The 20,266-nt window shown below is 44.4% G+C and overlaps 11 non-coding genes across 11 annotated transcripts; all 11 read left to right on the top strand.

Moving 5' to 3' along the window:
* Nucleotides 1-538: 538 nt before the first annotated feature.
* trnal-uag (transfer RNA leucine (anticodon UAG)) lies at nt 539-620 on the top strand. Its single transcript has one exon. It is a non-coding gene; the product is annotated as a tRNA-Leu (tRNA).
* A 3,247-nt stretch (nt 621-3,867) lies between these two features.
* trnal-aag (transfer RNA leucine (anticodon AAG)) lies at nt 3,868-3,949 on the top strand. The gene has a single exon. It is a non-coding gene; the product is annotated as a tRNA-Leu (tRNA).
* A 473-nt stretch (nt 3,950-4,422) lies between these two features.
* Nucleotides 4,423-4,494, top strand: trnae-uuc (transfer RNA glutamic acid (anticodon UUC)). The gene has a single exon. It is a non-coding gene; the product is annotated as a tRNA-Glu (tRNA).
* Nucleotides 4,495-5,067: 573 nt separating this feature from the next.
* On the top strand, nt 5,068-5,149 carry trnal-uag (transfer RNA leucine (anticodon UAG)). Its single transcript has one exon. It is a non-coding gene; the product is annotated as a tRNA-Leu (tRNA).
* A 3,247-nt stretch (nt 5,150-8,396) lies between these two features.
* On the top strand, nt 8,397-8,478 carry trnal-aag (transfer RNA leucine (anticodon AAG)). Its single transcript has one exon. It is a non-coding gene; the product is annotated as a tRNA-Leu (tRNA).
* A 1,108-nt stretch (nt 8,479-9,586) lies between these two features.
* On the top strand, nt 9,587-9,668 carry trnal-cag (transfer RNA leucine (anticodon CAG)). Its single transcript has one exon. It is a non-coding gene; the product is annotated as a tRNA-Leu (tRNA).
* Nucleotides 9,669-12,915: 3,247 nt separating this feature from the next.
* trnal-aag (transfer RNA leucine (anticodon AAG)) lies at nt 12,916-12,997 on the top strand. Its single transcript has one exon. It is a non-coding gene; the product is annotated as a tRNA-Leu (tRNA).
* A 1,108-nt stretch (nt 12,998-14,105) lies between these two features.
* Nucleotides 14,106-14,187, top strand: trnal-uag (transfer RNA leucine (anticodon UAG)). The gene has a single exon. It is a non-coding gene; the product is annotated as a tRNA-Leu (tRNA).
* A 3,247-nt stretch (nt 14,188-17,434) lies between these two features.
* On the top strand, nt 17,435-17,516 carry trnal-aag (transfer RNA leucine (anticodon AAG)). The gene has a single exon. It is a non-coding gene; the product is annotated as a tRNA-Leu (tRNA).
* Nucleotides 17,517-18,040: 524 nt separating this feature from the next.
* trnae-uuc (transfer RNA glutamic acid (anticodon UUC)) lies at nt 18,041-18,112 on the top strand. Its single transcript has one exon. It is a non-coding gene; the product is annotated as a tRNA-Glu (tRNA).
* Nucleotides 18,113-18,685: 573 nt separating this feature from the next.
* trnal-uag (transfer RNA leucine (anticodon UAG)) lies at nt 18,686-18,767 on the top strand. The gene has a single exon. It is a non-coding gene; the product is annotated as a tRNA-Leu (tRNA).
* The last annotated feature ends 1,499 nt before the right edge of the window (nt 18,768-20,266 follow it).

Below are 20,266 nucleotides of genomic sequence, written 5' to 3'. Positions count from 1 at the left end.
GCCAATGTGTTCTTTGTGTTAATCCCACGATGGATTACATAGGGCAAAGTTGTTGGCTGAAGGCAAACATCAGGTAAGGCTAAGCACATGGCATAACGGTTCAGACCGGGACTGTACAGTCTTCAGTGATGAGGATGTACACAAGCAGGCCTGCAATTATGAGCGGCGAGTCAAGGTGGCTGTTTATGTGAAAATCAAATGAGCTTCTTTGAAACAAGGGTGGGTGCATTAAGGGTACGTCTCTTGCCATCTTACAATGCTGTGATTGGAACCCTTCCTTGACTCTCTGTGAATGTTGATCAGTGCTTATGACAAGTTGCATATGGACAATGATGAAACTGAGCCAAGAGCCCATTGTTAATCAGGGTTGATGAACAGGTTTTAACCAGGACAGGCAGATGTTTTTGTGTCCAAAAAGTATTAAACATGTTTTTCTACAACAGTAAGAGCATCACTGAATGTTCTGAGCTCCTATTTTGTGCTGCACTTTTTCAAGTTTTACTGTCTAGAGTTTTGCGATGAGGTCCTCACTCGCAATGGTAGCATGACCGAGCGGTCTAAGGTGCTGGATTTAGGCTCCAGTCTCTTCGGAGGCGTGGGTTCGAATCCCACTGCTGCCATAGTCTTCAGGTTCTTTTCGTGTTTCTTCCATCCCCTACCAATAAATTGTAAGGGCTGCAGTGGAACTCAAATCTGTTACAGAATGTCTGTCAAGTACAATCAAGCAGGAATCTCATCAAGAGCAATTCTTCCAAACCAGGGTGATAAGATAAGATAAGATAACCTTTATTAGTCCCACACGTGGGAAATTTGTTTTGTCACAGCAGGAAGTGGACAGTGCAAAAGTTATGAGGCAAAAATTAGAATACAATAAGAATAAATACAGTACACAACTGTACAGAATAGAATAAAATAAAATACTATATACAGTAGAATAAAATAAAATAAATATACAATAAGATAAAAATAGAATACAAATACAAATACTATATACAACTGAGTAAAAATACAACGATGACAGAAGGATTATTGCACTTAGTATTATTGCATATGTATGGATGTGTGTGCTTGATCAGTTAAAGTCTTTATTATGGAGTCTGACAGCAGTGGGGAGGAAAGACCTGCGAAATCTCTCCGTCCCACACCGTGGGTGCCGCAGTCTCCCACTGAAGGAGCTGCTCAGTGCTGTCACAGTCTGCTGCATGGGGTGGGAGATGTTGTCCAACAGGGATGACAGCTTAGCCGCCGTTCTCCTGTCACTCACCACCTCCACTGGGTCCAGAGGGCATCCTAGAACAGAGCTGGCCCTTCGGATCACCCTGTTCAGTCTCTTCCTGTCCCCAGCAGAGATGCTGCCGCCCCAGCAGACCACGCCATAAAAGATAGCAGAAGCCACAACAGAGTCATAGAAGGTCTTCAGGAGTGGGCCCTCCACTCCAAACGACCTGAGTCTCCGCAGCAGGTACAGCCTGCTCTGCCCTTTCCTGTAGAGGGCGTCTGAGTTATGAGTCCAGTCCAGTCTATTGTTCAGATGAACACCAAGGTACCTGTAGCTGTCCACAGCCTCAATGTCCATACCTTGGATGTTCAGTGGTTGCAGTGGAGAATGCTTGTGCCTGCGGAAGTCTACCACCAGTTCCTTGGTTTTACTGGCGTTGATCTGGAGGTAGTTCAGCTGGCACCAGTCCACAAAGTCTTGGGTCAGACCTCTGTACTCCTTGTCGTCCCCATCAGTGATGAGGCCGACTATTGCAGAGTCATCAGAGAACTTCTGCAGGAAGCACTGGGTGGAATTGTGGGAGAAGTCTGCAGTGTAGATGGTGAAGAGGAACGGAGCCAGAACCGTTCCCTGTGGGGCCCCCGTACTGCAGACGACCCTGTCCGACACACAGCCCTGAGTCCTCACATACTGTGGTCGGTCGGTGAGGTAGTCCAGGATCCAGGTAGTGAGGTGATGGTCCACTCCAGAGTTCTCCAGCTTATCCTTTAGAACCGAGGGAAGAATGGTGTTGAAGGCACTGGAGAAATCAAAGAACATGATTCTCACAGTGCTTCCAGCGGTCTCCATGATGTTAGGTGTTGTGCAAGTTTTCCATTCAATAAAGCCTCCAGACAAGCGGTCAGTGGTAGCTAACATTCTTTAATAATAACAAGAACAGAAGCCAAGCTTGGTGAAGGAATGCATCATTGCGGGGCAGACGATGGGCAGAGTCCCTAACTGAGTCTAGCATGGCCTTCAGTTACATACCTCTTACAGGAACTAAAGGCAGTACACAGCTGTTTTCACACCTTTGGTACCCCCACCCCCAAAGAAAGTTTCACACTCCCTTGCCACCTCTTACAGTGGAGAAGGAGACAAAAGACTCCTCCCCCCACTCTGGGTCCTTTATGTGTGAATGCTTCCCTCAAACATCCTGAGATACCATCTGTTACCAGTATGAGTGTGAGAGACATGCTGAAATCCAGTGGCACCAAGGTATTATACAACCACAAAGGGACCATGAGTATGTTAAGCTATTTTCAGATGTGCGCTGCTATTTAACCCTCCGCACCCCATGACAGCAACGGACAGCCAGGAGTTTTTGTAGGTGAATAACATCAACATTTGACAATAATATTGCTCGGTTATGATAGTGAGGTGAGCTGTTGAGGATATCTGTTGGTAGGTGCTGTTCCTGACAATGTAGCTGCTGTTAGCAGAAACTTCTATAAGCTTTGGAGGTAATGCCACCAGACTTGGTCAATTACCCAGAAAACTCTATTGCAATGTGTGACTATAATAAAACTTGGTGTTGCAATGTGTCATTGAGAATTATTTGGAGGAATTTGGAACATCCTAAAAGGATTCTCAGGAATCTGGAACATTCCAATAGAACTCTCAAAAATCCTAAAATAGCTCTTGTGAATTCGAAACATTCTAAAAGAATTCTCAGGAATCTGGAACAGTCTAAGAACGCTCAGGAATCTGGAACATTCTAATAGAACTCTCAAAAATCCTAAAATAGCTCTTGTGAATTCGAAACATTCTAAAAGAATTCTCAGGAATACAGGGTTAACTTTTGATACTTCTTTTTAAATACTCTCATTACTACCTTTCCCTAGCCCATCGTTGTAAATAGGAATATCTTTGTAATAACTTACTTGGTTACCTTGTGGTACAAATGTAACACGAGTGTGTGTTACATGAGACTATGCTCTTGCCCTAGTTCCATTTCAGTTAATATCTGTTGAATACAATTTACAGATGTTCAAGAAATAAAACTCTCAAGTCCAATCCACTTCAAGTCCAACTTCAATAGAAGAATCAGAGCCTTCCAGAGACGGTCTCACGTCTCTCATGGTCAGTCATTTTGACCTTTCACTAATGATGTTGAAGTACAGATAGGCAACAATAGCTTCGGCTTTTGTAAGGCATCAGTGGAGAAGAAGATTAACAGAAGAGTGAGCAGGATATTGTTTGTTTTTATAATAATGCGATTAATACATGAATAAAAGAAATTCTTTTGCAAAAGTCATTTACAATGTGCAGGTGTTTCATATATTTTTATTCACAGTGTCAACACTGACTGGTTAGTGGCTACTCAAGTGTGCTTCAAGTCCACCGCATTGTAAGGTGTTAGATTGTGTGGTCTAAGGATCTGGGTTAAGACTCCAGGCTCCTCACACATGTGGGTTGAAATCCTATTGCTGCAATAAGAGTTTAACCAGGGCAGGCAGATGCTATTGTATCCAAAAACATTCAGGCAAGTATTAAACATGTTTTTCTAAAACAGCAAGAGCATCACTGAATGTTCTGGGCTTCTATTTTGTGCTGCACTTTTCAAGTTTTACTATCTAGATTTTTGCGATGAGGTCCTTACTCGCATTGGTAGCATGACCGAGCGGTCTAAGGTGCTGGATTAAGGCTCCAGTCTCTTCGGAGGCGTGGGTTCGAATCCCACTGCTGCCATAGTGTTCTAGCGGCAAAGTTTTGTTTCTTCCATGCCTTACCAATAAATTGTAAGGGCTGCAGTGGAAATCAAATCTGTTATAGAATGTCTGTCAAGTCCAAACATGCAGGAAACCCATCAGGAGCAATTCTTCCAAACCACATTAGGCACGTGCTGTAAAGTCATTTACAACTTGCATGTTTTTCATGTCTTTTTGTTCATGGTCTCATCACTGACTGGTTAGTGGACTTTCCCACATGCCACTCAAGTGTGCTTCAAGTCCAGTCCACTCCCTTGTAATGTGCTTTTGAGCAGAACCTGCAACTGCTGGAGAATTGATTAAGGTGCTGCTATGTTGGTCTCACCAAGGCTGCAGAGTGACAAGAGTATCCTTGATTTCATGACAGTGGAGCAGTCCCATATGGTCTAGCGGCTAGAATGCCTGGTTCTAACCCAGCAGCACGAGCACGACAGTGGCGCATTACCAAACCAATCCCATATGGTCTAGCGGTTAAGATTCCTGGTTTTCACCCAGGCGACCCGGGTTCAACTCCCGGTATGGGAACATGTCTTTAATGTGCCCACAAGCCAATGTGTTCTTTGTGTTAATCCCACGATGGATTACATAGGGCAAAGTTGTTGGCTGAAGGCAAACATCAGGTAAGGCTAAGCACATGGCATAACGGTTCAGATCGGGACTGTACAGTCTTCAGTGATGAGGATGTACACAAGCAGGCCTGCAATTATGAGCGGCGAGTCAAGGTGGCTGTTTATGTGAAAATCAAATGAGCTTCTTTGAAACAAGGGTGGGTGCATTAAGGGTACGTCTCTTGCCATCTTACAATGCTGTGATTGGAACCCTTCCTTGACTCTCTGTGAATGGTGATCCTGCCTGTTGATCAGTGCTTATGACAAGTTGCATATGGACAATGATGAAACTGAGCCAAGAGCCCATTGTTAATCAGGGTTGATGAACAGGTTTTAACCAGGACAGGCAGATGTTTTTGTGTCCAAAAAGTATTAAACATGTTTTTCTACAACAGTAAGAGCATCACTGAATGTTCTGAGCTCCTATTTTGTGCTGCACTTTTTCAAGTTTTACTGTCTAGAGTTTTGCGATGAGGTCCTCACTCGCAATGGTAGCATGACCGAGCGGTCTAAGGTGCTGGATTTAGGCTCCAGTCTCTTTGGAGGCGTGGGTTCGAATCCCACTGCTGCCATAGTCTTCAGGTTCTTTTTGTGTTTCTTCCATCCCCTACCAATAAATTGTAAGGGCTGCAGTGGAACTCAAATCTGTTACAGAATGTCTGTCAAGTACAATCAAGCAGGAATCTCATCAAGAGCAATTCTTCCAAACCAGGGTGATAAGATAAGATAAGATAACCTTTATTAGTCCCACACGTGGGAAATTTGTTTTGTCACAGCAGGAAGTGGACAGTGCAAAAGTTATGAGGCAAAAATTAGAATACAATAAGAATAAATACAGTACACAACTGTACAGAATAGAATAAAATAAAATACTATATACAGTAGAATAAAATAAAATAAATATACAATAAGATAAAAATAGAATACAAATACAAATACTATATACAACTGAGTAAAAATACAACGATGACAGAAGGATTATTGCACTTAGTATTATTGCATATGTATGGATGTGTGTGCTTGATCAGTTAAAGTCTTTATTATGGAGTCTGACAGCAGTGGGGAGGAAAGACCTGCGAAATCTCTCCGTCCCACACCGTGGGTGCCGCAGTCTCCCACTGAAGGAGCTGCTCAGTGCTGTCACAGTCTGCTGCATGGGGTGGGAGATGTTGTCCAACAGGGATGACAGCTTAGCCGCCGTTCTCCTGTCACTCACCACCTCCACTGGGTCCAGAGGGCATCCTAGAACAGAGCTGGCCCTTCGGATCACCCTGTTCAGTCTCTTCCTGTCCCCAGCAGAGATGCTGCCGCCCCAGCAGACCACGCCATAAAAGATAGCAGAAGCCACAACAGAGTCATAGAAGGTCTTCAGGAGTGGGCCCTCCACTCCAAACGACCTGAGTCTCCGCAGCAGGTACAGCCTGCTCTGCCCTTTCCTGTAGAGGGCGTCTGAGTTATGAGTCCAGTCCAGTCTATTGTTCAGATGAACACCAAGGTACCTGTAGCTGTCCACAGCCTCAATGTCCATACCTTGGATGTTCAGTGGTTGCAGTGGAGAATGCTTGTGCCTGCGGAAGTCTACCACCAGTTCCTTGGTTTTACTGGCGTTGATCTGGAGGTAGTTCAGCTGGCACCAGTCCACAAAGTCTTGGGTCAGACCTCTGTACTCCTTGTCGTCCCCATCAGTGATGAGGCCGACTATTGCAGAGTCATCAGAGAACTTCTGCAGGAAGCACTGGGTGGAATTGTGGGAGAAGTCTGCAGTGTAGATGGTGAAGAGGAACGGAGCCAGAACCGTTCCCTGTGGGGCCCCCGTACTGCAGACGACCCTGTCCGACACACAGCCCTGAGTCCTCACATACTGTGGTCGGTCGGTGAGGTAGTCCAGGATCCAGGTAGTGAGGTGATGGTCCACTCCAGAGTTCTCCAGCTTGTCCTTTAGAACCGAGGGAAGAATGGTGTTGAAGGCACTGGAGAAATCAAAGAACATGATTCTCACAGTGCTTCCAGCGGTCTCCATGATGTTAGGTGTTGTGCAAGTTTTCCATTCAATAAAGCCTCCAGACAAGCGGTCAGTGGTAGCTAACATTCTTTAATAATAACAAGAACAGAAGCCAAGCTTGGTGAAGGAATGCATCATTGCGGGGCAGACGATGGGCAGAGTCCCTAACTGAGTCTAGCATGGCCTTCAGTTACATACCTCTTACAGGAACTAAAGGCAGTACACAGCTGTTTTCACACCTTTGGTACCCCCACCCCCAAAGAAAGTTTCACACTCCCTTGCCACCTCTTACAGTGGAGAAGGAGACAAAAGACTCCTCCCCCCACTCTGGGTCCTTTATGTGTGAATGCTTCCCTCAAACATCCTGAGATACCATCTGTTACCAGTATGAGTGTGAGAGACATGCTGAAATCCAGTGGCACCAAGGTATTATACAACCACAAAGGGACCATGAGTATGTTAAGCTATTTTCAGATGTGCGCTGCTATTTAACCCTCCGCACCCCATGACAGCAACGGACAGCCAGGAGTTTTTGTAGGTGAATAACATCAACATTTGACAATAATATTGCTCGGTTATGATAGTGAGGTGAGCTGTTGAGGATATCTGTTGGTAGGTGCTGTTCCTGACAATGTAGCTGCTGTTAGCAGAAACTTCTATAAGCTTTGGAGGTAATGCCACCAGACTTGGTCAATTACCCAGAAAACTCTATTGCAATGTGTGACTATAATAAAACTTGGTGTTGCAATGTGTCATTGAGAATTATTTGGAGGAATTTGGAACATCCTAAAAGGATTCTCAGGAATCTGGAACATTCCAATAGAACTCTCAAAAATCCTAAAATAGCTCTTGTGAATTCGAAACATTCTAAAAGAATTCTCAGGAATCTGGAACAGTCTAAGAACGCTCAGGAATCTGGAACATTCTAATAGAACTCTCAAAAATCCTAAAATAGCTCTTGTGAATTCGAAACATTCTAAAAGAATTCTCAGGAATACAGGGTTAACTTTTGATACTTCTTTTTAAATACTCTCATTACTACCTTTCCCTAGCCCATCGTTGTAAATAGGAATATCTTTGTAATAACTTACTTGGTTACCTTGTGGTACAAATGTAACACGAGTGTGTGTTACATGAGACTATGCTCTTGCCCTAGTTCCATTTCAGTTAATATCTGTTGAATACAATTTACAGATGTTCAAGAAATAAAACTCTCAAGTCCAATCCACTTCAAGTCCAACTTCAATAGAAGAATCAGAGCCTTCCAGAGACGGTCTCACGTCTCTCATGGTCAGTGATTTTGACCTTTCACTAATGATGTTGAAGTACAGATAGGCAACAATAGCTTCGGCTTTTGTAAGGCATCAGTGGAGAAGAAGATTAACAGAAGAGTGAGCAGGATATTGTTTGTTTTTATAATAATGCGATTAATACATGAATAAAAGAAATTCTTTTGCAAAAGTAATTTACAATGTGCAGGTGTTTCATATATTTTTATTCACAGTGTCAACACTGACTGGTTAGTGGCTACTCAAGTGTGCTTCAAGTCCACCGCATTGTAAGGTGTTAGATTGTGTGGTCTAAGGATCTGGGTTAAGACTCCAGGCTCCTCACACATGTGGGTTGAAATCCTATTGCTGCAATAAGAGTTTAACCAGGGCAGGCAGATGCTATTGTATCCAAAAACATTCAGGCAAGTATTAAACATGTTTTTCTAAAACAGCAAGAGCATCACTGAATGTTCTGGGCTTCTATTTTGTGCTGCACTTTTCAAGTTTTACTATCTAGATTTTTGCGATGAGGTCCTTACTCGCATTGGTAGCATGACCGAGCGGTCTAAGGTGCTGGATTAAGGCTCCAGTCTCTTCGGAGGCGTGGGTTCGAATCCCACTGCTGCCATAGTGTTCTAGCGGCAAAGTTTTGTTTCTTCCATGCCTTACCAATAAATTGTAAGGGCTGCAGTGGAAATCAAATCTGTTATAGAATGTCTGTCAAGTCCAAACATGCAGGAAACCCATCAGGAGCAATTCTTCCAAACCACATTAGGCACGTGCTGTAAAGTCATTTACAACTTGCATGTTTTTCATGTCTTTTTGTTCATGGTCTCATCACTGACTGGTTAGTGGACTTTCCCACATGCCACTCAAGTGTGCTTCAAGTCCAGTCCACTCCCTTGTAATGTGCTTTTGAGCAGAACCTGCAACTGCTGGAGAATTGATTAAGGTGCTGCTATGTTGGTCTCACCAAGGCTGCAGAGTGACAAGAGTATCCTTGATTTCATGACAGTGGAGCAGTCCCATATGGTCTAGCGGCTAGAATGCCTGGTTCTAACCCAGCAGCACGAGCACGACAGTGGCGCATTACCAAACCAATCCCATATGGTCTAGCGGTTAAGATTCCTGGTTTTCACCCAGGCGACCCGGGTTCAACTCCCGGTATCTTTAATGTGCCCACAAGCCAATGTGTTCTTTGTGTTAATCCCACGATGGATTACATAGGGCAAAGTTGTTGGCTGAAGGCAAACATCAGGTAAGGCTAAGCACATGGCATAACGGTTCAGACCGGGACTGTACAGTCTTCAGTGATGAGGATGTACACAAGCAGGCCTGCAATTATGAGCGGCGAGTCAAGGTGGCTGTTTATGTGAAAATCAAATGAGCTTCTTTGAAACAAGGGTGGGTGCATTAAGGGTACGTCTCTTGCCATCTTACAATGCTGTGATTGGAACCCTTCCTTGACTCTCTGTGAATGGTGATCCTGCCTGTTGATCAGTGCTTATGACAAGTTGCATATGGACAATGATGAAACTGAGCCAAGAGCCCATTGTTAATCAGGGTTGATGAACAGGTTTTAACCAGGACAGGCAGATGTTTTTGTGTCCAAAAAGTATTAAACATGTTTTTCTACAACAGTAAGAGCATCACTGAATGTTCTGAGCTCCTATTTTGTGCTGCACTTTTTCAAGTTTTACTGTCTAGAGTTTTGCGATGAGGTCCTCACTCGCAATGGTAGCATGACCGAGCGGTCTAAGGTGCTGGATTCAGGCTCCAGTCTCTTCGGAGGCGTGGGTTCGAATCCCACTGCTGCCATAGTCTTCAGGTTCTTTTCGTGTTTCTTCCATCCCCTACCAATAAATTGTAAGGGCTGCAGTGGAACTCAAATCTGTTACAGAATGTCTGTCAAGTACAATCAAGCAGGAATCTCATCAAGAGCAATTCTTCCAAACCAGGGTGATAAGATAAGATAAGATAACCTTTATTAGTCCCACACGTGGGAAATTTGTTTTGTCACAGCAGGAAGTGGACAGTGCAAAAGTTATGAGGCAAAAATTAGAATACAATAAGAATAAATACAGTACACAACTGTACAGAATAGAATAAAATAAAATACTATATACAGTAGAATAAAATAAAATAAATATACAATAAGATAAAAATAGAATACAAATACAAATACTATATACAACTGAGTAAAAATACAACGATGACAGAAGGATTATTGCACTTAGTATTATTGCATATGTATGGATGTGTGTGCTTGATCAGTTAAAGTCTTTATTATGGAGTCTGACAGCAGTGGGGAGGAAAGACCTGCGAAATCTCTCCGTCCCACACCGTGGGTGCCGCAGTCTCCCACTGAAGGAGCTGCTCAGTGCTGTCACAGTCTGCTGCATGGGGTGGGAGATGTTGTCCAACAGGGATGACAGCTTAGCCGCCGTTCTCCTGTCACTCACCACCTCCACTGGGTCCAGAGGGCATCCTAGAACAGAGCTGGCCCTTCGGATCACCCTGTTCAGTCTCTTCCTGTCCCCAGCAGAGATGCTGCCGCCCCAGCAGACCACGGCATAAAAGATAGCAGAAGCCACAACAGAGTCATAGAAGGTCTTCAGGAGTGGGCCCTCCACTCCAAACGACCTGAGTCTCCGCAGCAGGTACAGCCTGCTCTGCCCTTTCCTGTAGAGGGCGTCTGAGTTATGAGTCCAGTCCAGTCTATTGTTCAGATGAACACCAAGGTACCTGTAGCTGTCCACAGCCTCAATGTCCATACCTTGGATGTTCAGTGGTTGCAGTGGAGAATGCTTGTGCCTGCGGAAGTCTACCACCAGTTCCTTGGTTTTACTGGCGTTGATCTGGAGGTAGTTCAGCTGGCACCAGTCCACAAAGTCTTGGGTCAGACCTCTGTACTCCTTGTCGTCCCCATCAGTGATGAGGCCGACTATTGCAGAGTCATCAGAGAACTTCTGCAGGAAGCACTGGGTGGAATTGTGGGAGAAGTCTGCAGTGTAGATGGTGAAGAGGAACGGAGCCAGAACCGTTCCCTGTGGGGCCCCCGTACTGCAGACGACCCTGTCCGACACACAGCCCTGAGTCCTCACATACTGTGGTCGGTCGGTGAGGTAGTCCAGGATCCAGGTAGTGAGGTGATGGTCCACTCCAGAGTTCTCCAGCTTGTCCTTTAGAACCGAGGGAAGAATGGTGTTGAAGGCACTGGAGAAATCAAAGAACATGATTCTCACAGTGCTTCCAGCGGTCTCCATGATGTTAGGTGTTGTGCAAGTTTTCCATTCAATAAAGCCTCCAGACAAGCGGTCAGTGGTAGCTAACATTCTTTAATAATAACAAGAACAGAAGCCAAGCTTGGTGAAGGAATGCATCATTGCGGGGCAGACGATGGGCAGAGTCCCTAACTGAGTCTAGCATGGCCTTCAGTTACATACCTCTTACAGGAACTAAAGGCAGTACACAGCTGTTTTCACACCTTTGGTACCCCCACCCCCAAAGAAAGTTTCACACTCCCTTGCCACCTCTTACAGTGGAGAAGGAGACAAAAGACTCCTCCCCCCACTCTGGGTCCTTTATGTGTGAATGCTTCCCTCAAACATCCTGAGATACCATCTGTTACCAGTATGAGTGTGAGAGACATGCTGAAATCCAGTGGCACCAAGGTATTATACAACCACAAAGGGACCATGAGTATGTTAAGCTATTTTCAGATGTGCGCTGCTATTTAACCCTCCGCACCCCATGACAGCAACGGACAGCCAGGAGTTTTTGTAGGTGAATAACATCAACATTTGACAATAATATTGCTCGGTTATGATAGTGAGGTGAGCTGTTGAGGATATCTGTTGGTAGGTGCTGTTCCTGACAATGTAGCTGCTGTTAGCAGAAACTTCTATAAGCTTTGGAGGTAATGCCACCAGACTTGGTCAATTACCCAGAAAACTCTATTGCAATGTGTGACTATAATAAAACTTGGTGTTGCAATGTGTCATTGAGAATTATTTGGAGGAATTTGGAACATCCTAAAAGGATTCTCAGGAATCTGGAACATTCCAATAGAACTCTCAAAAATCCTAAAATAGCTCTTGTGAATTCGAAACATTCTAAAAGAATTCTCAGGAATCTGGAACAGTCTAAGAACGCTCAGGAATCTGGAACATTCTAATAGAACTCTCAAAAATCCTAAAATAGCTCTTGTGAATTCGAAACATTCTAAAAGAATTCTCAGGAATACAGGGTTAACTTTTGATACTTCTTTTTAAATACTCTCATTACTACCTTTCCCTAGCCCATCGTTGTAAATAGGAATATCTTTGTAATAACTTACTTGGTTACCTTGTGGTACAAATGTAACACGAGTGTGTGTTACATGAGACTATGCTCTTGCCCTAGTTCCATTTCAGTTAATATCTGTTGAATACAATTTACAGATGTTCAAGAAATAAAACTCTCAAGTCCAATCCACTTCAAGTCCAACTTCAATAGAAGAATCAGAGCCTTCCAGAGACGGTCTCACGTCTCTCATGGTCAGTCATTTTGACCTTTCACTAATGATGTTGAAGTACAGATAGGCAACAATAGCTTCGGCTTTTGTAAGGCATCAGTGGAGAAGAAGATTAACAGAAGAGTGAGCAGGATATTGTTTGTTTTTATAATAATGCGATTAATACATGAATAAAAGAAATTCTTTTGCAAAAGTCATTTACAATGTGCAGGTGTTTCATATATTTTTATTCACAGTGTCAACACTGACTGGTTAGTGGCTACTCAAGTGTGCTTCAAGTCCACCGCATTGTAAGGTGTTAGATTGTGTGGTCTAAGGATCTGGGTTAAGACTCCAGGCTCCTCACACATGTGGGTTGAAATCCTATTGCTGCAATAAGAGTTTAACCAGGGCAGGCAGATGCTATTGTATCCAAAAACATTCAGGCAAGTATTAAACATGTTTTTCTAAAACAGCAAGAGCATCACTGAATGTTCTGGGCTTCTATTTTGTGCTGCACTTTTCAAGTTTTACTATCTAGATTTTTGCGATGAGGTCCTTACTCGCATTGGTAGCATGACCGAGCGGTCTAAGGTGCTGGATTAAGGCTCCAGTCTCTTCGGAGGCGTGGGTTCGAATCCCACTGCTGCCATAGTGTTCTAGCGGCAAAGTTTTGTTTCTTCCATGCCTTACCAATAAATTGTAAGGGCTGCAGTGGAAATCAAATCTGTTATAGAATGTCTGTCAAGTCCAAACATGCAGGAAACCCATCAGGAGCAATTCTTCCAAACCACATTAGGCACGTGCTGTAAAGTCATTTACAACTTGCATGTTTTTCATGTCTTTTTGTTCATGGTCTCATCACTGACTGGTTAGTGGACTTTCCCACATGCCACTCAAGTGTGCTTCAAGTCCAGTCCACTCCCTTGTAATGTGCTTTTGAGCAGAACCTGCAACTGCTGGAGAATTGATTAAGGTGCTGCTATGTTGGTCTCACCAAGGCTGCAGAGTGACAAGAGTATCCTTGATTTCATGACAGTGGAGCAGTCCCATATGGTCTAGCGGCTAGAATGCCTGGTTCTAACCCAGCAGCACGAGCACGACAGTGGCGCATTACCAAACCAATCCCATATGGTCTAGCGGTTAAGATTCCTGGTTTTCACCCAGGCGACCCGGGTTCAACTCCCGGTATCTTTAATGTGCCCACAAGCCAATGTGTTCTTTGTGTTAATCCCACGATGGATTACATAGGGCAAAGTTGTTGGCTGAAGGCAAACATCAGGTAAGGCTAAGCACATGGCATAACGGTTCAGACCGGGACTGTACAGTCTTCAGTGATGAGGATGTACACAAGCAGGCCTGCAATTATGAGCGGCGAGTCAAGGTGGCTGTTTATGTGAAAATCAAATGAGCTTCTTTGAAACAAGGGTGGGTGCATTAAGGGTACGTCTCTTGCCATCTTACAATGCTGTGATTGGAACCCTTCCTTGACTCTCTGTGAATGGTGATCCTGCCTGTTGATCAGTGCTTATGACAAGTTGCATATGGACAATGATGAAACTGAGCCAAGAGCCCATTGTTAATCAGGGTTGATGAACAGGTTTTAACCAGGACAGGCAGATGTTTTTGTGTCCAAAAAGTATTAAACATGTTTTTCTACAACAGTAAGAGCATCACTGAATGTTCTGAGCTCCTATTTTGTGCTGCACTTTTTCAAGTTTTACTGTCTAGAGTTTTGCGATGAGGTCCTCACTCGCAATGGTAGCATGACCGAGCGGTCTAAGGTGCTGGATTTAGGCTCCAGTCTCTTCGGAGGCGTGGGTTCGAATCCCACTGCTGCCATAGTCTTCAGGTTCTTTTCGTGTTTCTTCCATCCCCTACCAATAAATTGTAAGGGCTGCAGTGGAACTCAAATCTGTTACAGAATGTCTGTCAAGTACAATCAAGCAGGAATCTCATCAAGAGCAATTCTTCCAAACCAGGGTGATAAGATAAGATAAGATAACCTTTATTAGTCCCACACGTGGGAAATTTGTTTTGTCACAGCAGGAAGTGGACAGTGCAAAAGTTATGAGGCAAAAATTAGAATACAATAAGAATAAATACAGTACACAACTGTACAGAATAGAATAAAATAAAATACTATATACAGTAGAATAAAATAAAATAAATATACAATAAGATAAAAATAGAATACAAATACAAATACTATATACAACTGAGTAAAAATACAACGATGACAGAAGGATTATTGCACTTAGTATTATTGCATATGTATGGATGTGTGTGCTTGATCAGTTAAAGTCTTTATTATGGAGTCTGACAGCAGTGGGGAGGAAAGACCTGCGAAATCTCTCCGTCCCACACCGTGGGTGCCGCAGTCTCCCACTGAAGGAGCTGCTCAGTGCTGTCACAGTCTGCTGCATGGGGTGGGAGATGTTGTCCAACAGGGATGACAGCTTAGCCGCCGTTCTCCTGTCACTCACCACCTCCACTGGGTCCAGAGGGCATCCTAGAACAGAGCTGGCCCTTCGGATCACCCTGTTCAGTCTCTTCCTGTCCCCAGCAGAGATGCTGCCGCCCCAGCAGACCACGCCATAAAAGATAGCAGAAGCCACAACAGAGTCATAGAAGGTCTTCAGGAGTGGGCCCTCCACTCCAAACGACCTGAGTCTCCGCAGCAGGTACAGCCTGCTCTGCCCTTTCCTGTAGAGGGCGTCTGAGTTATGAGTCCAGTCCAGTCTATTGTTCAGATGAACACCAAGGTACCTGTAGCTGTCCACAGCCTCAATGTCCATACCTTGGATGTTCAGTGGTTGCAGTGGAGAATGCTTGTGCCTGCGGAAGTCTACCACCAGTTCCTTGGTTTTACTGGCGTTGATCTGGAGGTAGTTCAGCTGGCACCAGTCCACAAAGTCTTGGGTCAGACCTCTGTACTCCTTGTCGTCCCCATCAGTGATGAGGCCGACTATTGCAGAGTCATCAGAGAACTTCTGCAGGAAGCACTGGGTGGAATTGTGGGAGAAGTCTGCAGTGTAGATGGTGAAGAGGAACGGAGCCAGAACCGTTCCCTGTGGGGCCCCCGTACTGCAGACGACCCTGTCCGACACACAGCCCTGAGTCCTCACATACTGTGGTCGGTCGGTGAGGTAGTCCAGGATCCAGGTAGTGAGGTGATGGTCCACTCCAGAGTTCTCCAGCTTATCCTTTAGAACCGAGGGAAGAATGGTGTTGAAGGCACTGGAGAAATCAAAGAACATGATTCTCACAGTGCTTCCAGCGGTCTCCATGATGTTAGGTGTTGTGCAAGTTTTCCATTCAATAAAGCCTCCAGACAAGCGGTCAGTGGTAGCTAACATTCTTTAATAATAACAAGAACAGAAGCCAAGCTTGGTGAAGGAATGCATCATTGCGGGGCAGACGATGGGCAGAGTCCCTAACTGAGTCTAGCATGGCCTTCAGTTACATACCTCTTACAGGAACTAAAGGCAGTACACAGCTGTTTTCACACCTTTGGTACCCCCACCCCCAAAGAAAGTTTCACACTCCCTTGCCACCTCTTACAGTGGAGAAGGAGACAAAAGACTCCTCCCCCCACTCTGGGTCCTTTATGTGTGAATGCTTCCCTCAAACATCCTGAGATACCATCTGTTACCAGTATGAGTGTGAGAGACATGCTGAAATCCAGTGGCACCAAGGTATTATACAACCACAAAGGGACCATGAGTATGTTAAGCTATTTTCAGATGTGCGCTGCTATTTAACCCTCCGCACCCCATGACAGCAACGGACAGCCAGGAGTTTTTGTAGGTGAATAACATCAACATTTGACAATAATATTGCTCGGTTATGATAGTGAGGTGAGCTGTTGAGGATATCTGTTGGTAGGTGCTGTTCCTGACAATGTAGCTGCTGTTAGCAGAAACTTCTATAAGCTTTGGAGGTAATGCCACCAGACTTGGTCAATTACCCAGAAAACTCTATTGCAATGTGTGACTATAATAAAACTTGGTGTTGCAATGTGTCATTGAGAATTATTTGGAGGAATTTGGAACATCCTAAAAGGATTCTCAGGAATCTGGAACATTCCAATAGAACTCTCAAAAATCCTAAAATAGCTCTTGTGAATTCGAAACATTCTAAAAGAATTCTCAGGAATCTGGAACAGTCTAAGAACGCTCAGGAATCTGGAACATTCTAATAGAACTCTCAAAAATCCTAAAATAGTTCTTGTGAATTCGAAACATTCTAAAAGAATTCTCAGGAATACAGGGTTAACTTTTGATACTTCTTTTTAAATACTCTCATTACTACCTTTCCCTAGCCCATCGTTGTAAATAGGAATATCTTTGTAATAACTTACTTGGTTACCTTGTGGTACAAATGTAACACGAGTGTGTGTTACATGAGACTATGCTCTTGCCCTAGTTCCATTTCAGTTAATATCTGTTGAATACAATTTACAGATGTTCAAGAAATAAAACTCTCAAGTCCAATCCACTTCAAGTCCAACTTCAATAGAAGAATCAGAGCCTTCCAGAGACGGTCTCACGTCTCTCATGGTCAGTCATTTTGACCTTTCACTAATGATGTTGAAGTACAGATAGGCAACAATAGCTTCGGCTTTTGTAAGGCATCAGTGGAGAAGAAGATTAACAGAAGAGTGAGCAGGATATTGTTTGTTTTTATAATAATGCGATTAATACATGAATAAAAGAAATTCTTTTGCAAAAGTAATTTACAATGTGCAGGTGTTTCATATATTTTTATTCACAGTGTCAACACTGACTGGTTAGTGGCTACTCAAGTGTGCTTCAAGTCCACCGCATTGTAAGGTGTTAGATTGTGTGGTCTAAGGATCTGGGTTAAGACTCCAGGCTCCTCACACATGTGGGTTGAAATCCTATTGCTGCAATAAGAGTTTAACCAGGGCAGGCAGATGCTATTGTATCCAAAAACATTCAGGCAAGTATTAAACATGTTTTTCTAAAACAGCAAGAGCATCACTGAATGTTCTGGGCTTCTATTTTGTGCTGCACTTTTCAAGTTTTACTATCTAGATTTTTGCGATGAGGTCCTTACTCGCATTGGTAGCATGACCGAGCGGTCTAAGGTGCTGGATTAAGGCTCCAGTCTCTTCGGAGGCGTGGGTTCGAATCCCACTGCTGCCATAGTGTCTAGCGGCAAAGTTTTGTTTCTTCCATGCCTTACCAATAAATTGTAAGGGCTGCAGTGGAAATCAAATCTTTTATAGAATGTCTGTCAAGTCCAAACATGCAGGAAACCCATCAGGAGCAATTCTTCCAAACCACATTAGGCACGTGCTGTAAAGTCATTTACAACTTGCATGTTTTTCATGTCTTTTTGTTCATGGTCTCATGGTCAACACTGACTGGTTAGTGGCTACTCAAGTGTGCTTCAAGTCCACCGCATTGTAAGGTGTTAGTGGACTTTCCCACATGCCACTCAAGTGTGCTTCAAGTCCAGTCCACTCCCTTGTAATGTGCTTTTGAGCAGAACCTGCAACTGCTGGAGAATTGATTAAGGTGCTGCTATGTTGGTCTCACCAAGGCTGCAGAGTGACAAGAGTATCCTTGATTTCATGACAGTGGAGCAGTCCCATATGGTCTAGCGGCTAGAATGCCTGGTTCTAACCCAGCAGCACGAGCACGACAGTGGCGCATTACCAAACCAATCCCATATGGTCTAGCGGTTAAGATTCCTGGTTTTCACCCAGGCGACCCGGGTTCAACTCCCGGTATGGGAACATGTCTTTAATGTGCCCACAAGCCAATGTGTTCTTTGTGTTAATCCCACGATGGATTACATAGGGCAAAGTTGTTGGCTGAAGGCAAACATCAGGTAAGGCTAAGCACATGGCATAACGGTTCAGATCGGGACTGTACAGTCTTCAGTGATGAGGATGTACACAAGCAGGCCTGCAATTATGAGCGGCGAGTCAAGGTGGCTGTTTATGTGAAAATCAAATGAGCTTCTTTGAAACAAGGGTGGGTGCATTAAGGGTACGTCTCTTGCCATCTTACAATGCTGTGATTGGAACCCTTCCTTGACTCTCTGTGAATGGTGATCCTGCCTGTTGATCAGTGCTTATGACAAGTTGCATATGGACAATGATGAAACTGAGCCAAGAGCCCATTGTTAATCAGGGTTGATGAACAGGTTTTAACCAGGACAGGCAGATGTTTTTGTGTCCAAAAAGTATTAAACATGTTTTTCTACAACAGTAAGAGCATCACTGAATGTTCTGAGCTCCTATTTTGTGCTGCACTTTTTCAAGTTTTACTGTCTAGAGTTTTGCGATGAGGTCCTCACTCGCAATGGTAGCATGACCGAGCGGTCGAAGGTGCTGGATTTAGGCTCCAGTCTCTTCGGAGGCGTGGGTTCGAATCCCACTGCTGCCATAGTCTTCAGGTTCTTTTCGTGTTTCTTCCATCCCCTACCAATAAATTGTAAGGGCTGCAGTGGAACTCAAATCTGTTACAGAATGTCTGTCAAGTACAATCAAGCAGGAATCTCATCAAGAGCAATTCTTCCAAACCAGGGTGATAAGATAAGATAACCTTTATTAGTCCCACACGTGGGAAATTTGTTTTGTCACAGCAGGAAGTGGACAGTGCAAAAGTTATGAGGCAAAAATTAGAATACAATAAGAATAAATACAGTACACAACTGTACAGAATAGAATAAAATAAAATACTATATACAGTAGAATAAAATAAAATAAATATACAATAAGATAAAAATAGAATACAAATACAAATACTATATACAACTGAGTAAAAATACAACGATGACAGAAGGATTATTGCACTTAGTATTATTGCATATGTATGGATGTGTGTGCTTGATCAGTTAAAGTCTTTATTATGGAGTCTGACAGCAGTGGGGAGGAAAGACCTGCGAAATCTCTCCGTCCCACACCGTGGGTGCCGCAGTCTCCCACTGAAGGAGCTGCTCAGTGCTGTCACAGTCTGCTGCATGGGGTGGGAGATGTTGTCCAACAGGGATGACAGCTTAGCCGCCGTTCTCCTGTCACTCACCACCTCCACTGGGTCCAGAGGGCATCCTAGAACAGAGCTGGCCCTTCGGATCACCCTGTTCAGTCTCTTCCTGTCCCCAGCAGAGATGCTGCCGCCCCAGCAGACCACGCCATAAAAGATAGCAGAAGCCACAACAGAGTCATAGAAGGTCTTCAGGAGTGGGCCCTCCACTCCAAACGACCTGAGTCTCCGCAGCAGGTACAGCCTGCTCTGCCCTTTCCTGTAGAGGGCGTCTGAGTTATGAGTCCAGTCCAGTCTATTGTTCAGATGAACACCAAGGTACCTGTAGCTGTCCACAGCCTCAATGTCCATACCTTGGATGTTCAGTGGTTGCAGTGGAGAATGCTTGTGCCTGCGGAAGTCTACCACCAGTTCCTTGGTTTTACTGGCGTTGATCTGGAGGTAGTTCAGCTGGCACCAGTCCACAAAGTCTTGGGTCAGACCTCTGTACTCCTTGTCGTCCCCATCAGTGATGAGGCCGACTATTGCAGAGTCATCAGAGAACTTCTGCAGGAAGCACTGGGTGGAATTGTGGGAGAAGTCTGCAGTGTAGATGGTGAAGAGGAACGGAGCCAGAACCGTTCCCTGTGGGGCCCCCGTACTGCAGACGACCCTGTCCGACACACAGCCCTGAGTCCTCACATACTGTGGTCGGTCGGTGAGGTAGTCCAGGATCCAGGTAGTGAGGTGATGGTCCACTCCAGAGTTCTCCAGCTTGTCCTTTAGAACCGAGGGAAGAATGGTGTTGAAGGCACTGGAGAAATCAAAGAACATGATTCTCACAGTGCTTCCAGCGGTCTCCATGATGTTAGGTGTTGTGCAAGTTTTCCATTCAATAAAGCCTCCAGACAAGCGGTCAG

The sequence above is a fragment of the Rhamphochromis longiceps genome, linkage group LG3 (genome assembly GCF_057381845.1).
Source record: "Rhamphochromis longiceps isolate RC_006_pf linkage group LG3, R_longiceps_female_GT1.1, whole genome shotgun sequence".
NCBI lineage: Eukaryota > Metazoa > Chordata > Actinopteri > Cichliformes > Cichlidae > Rhamphochromis > Rhamphochromis longiceps.
This window is presented reverse-complemented; position numbering and strand designations above follow the sequence as displayed.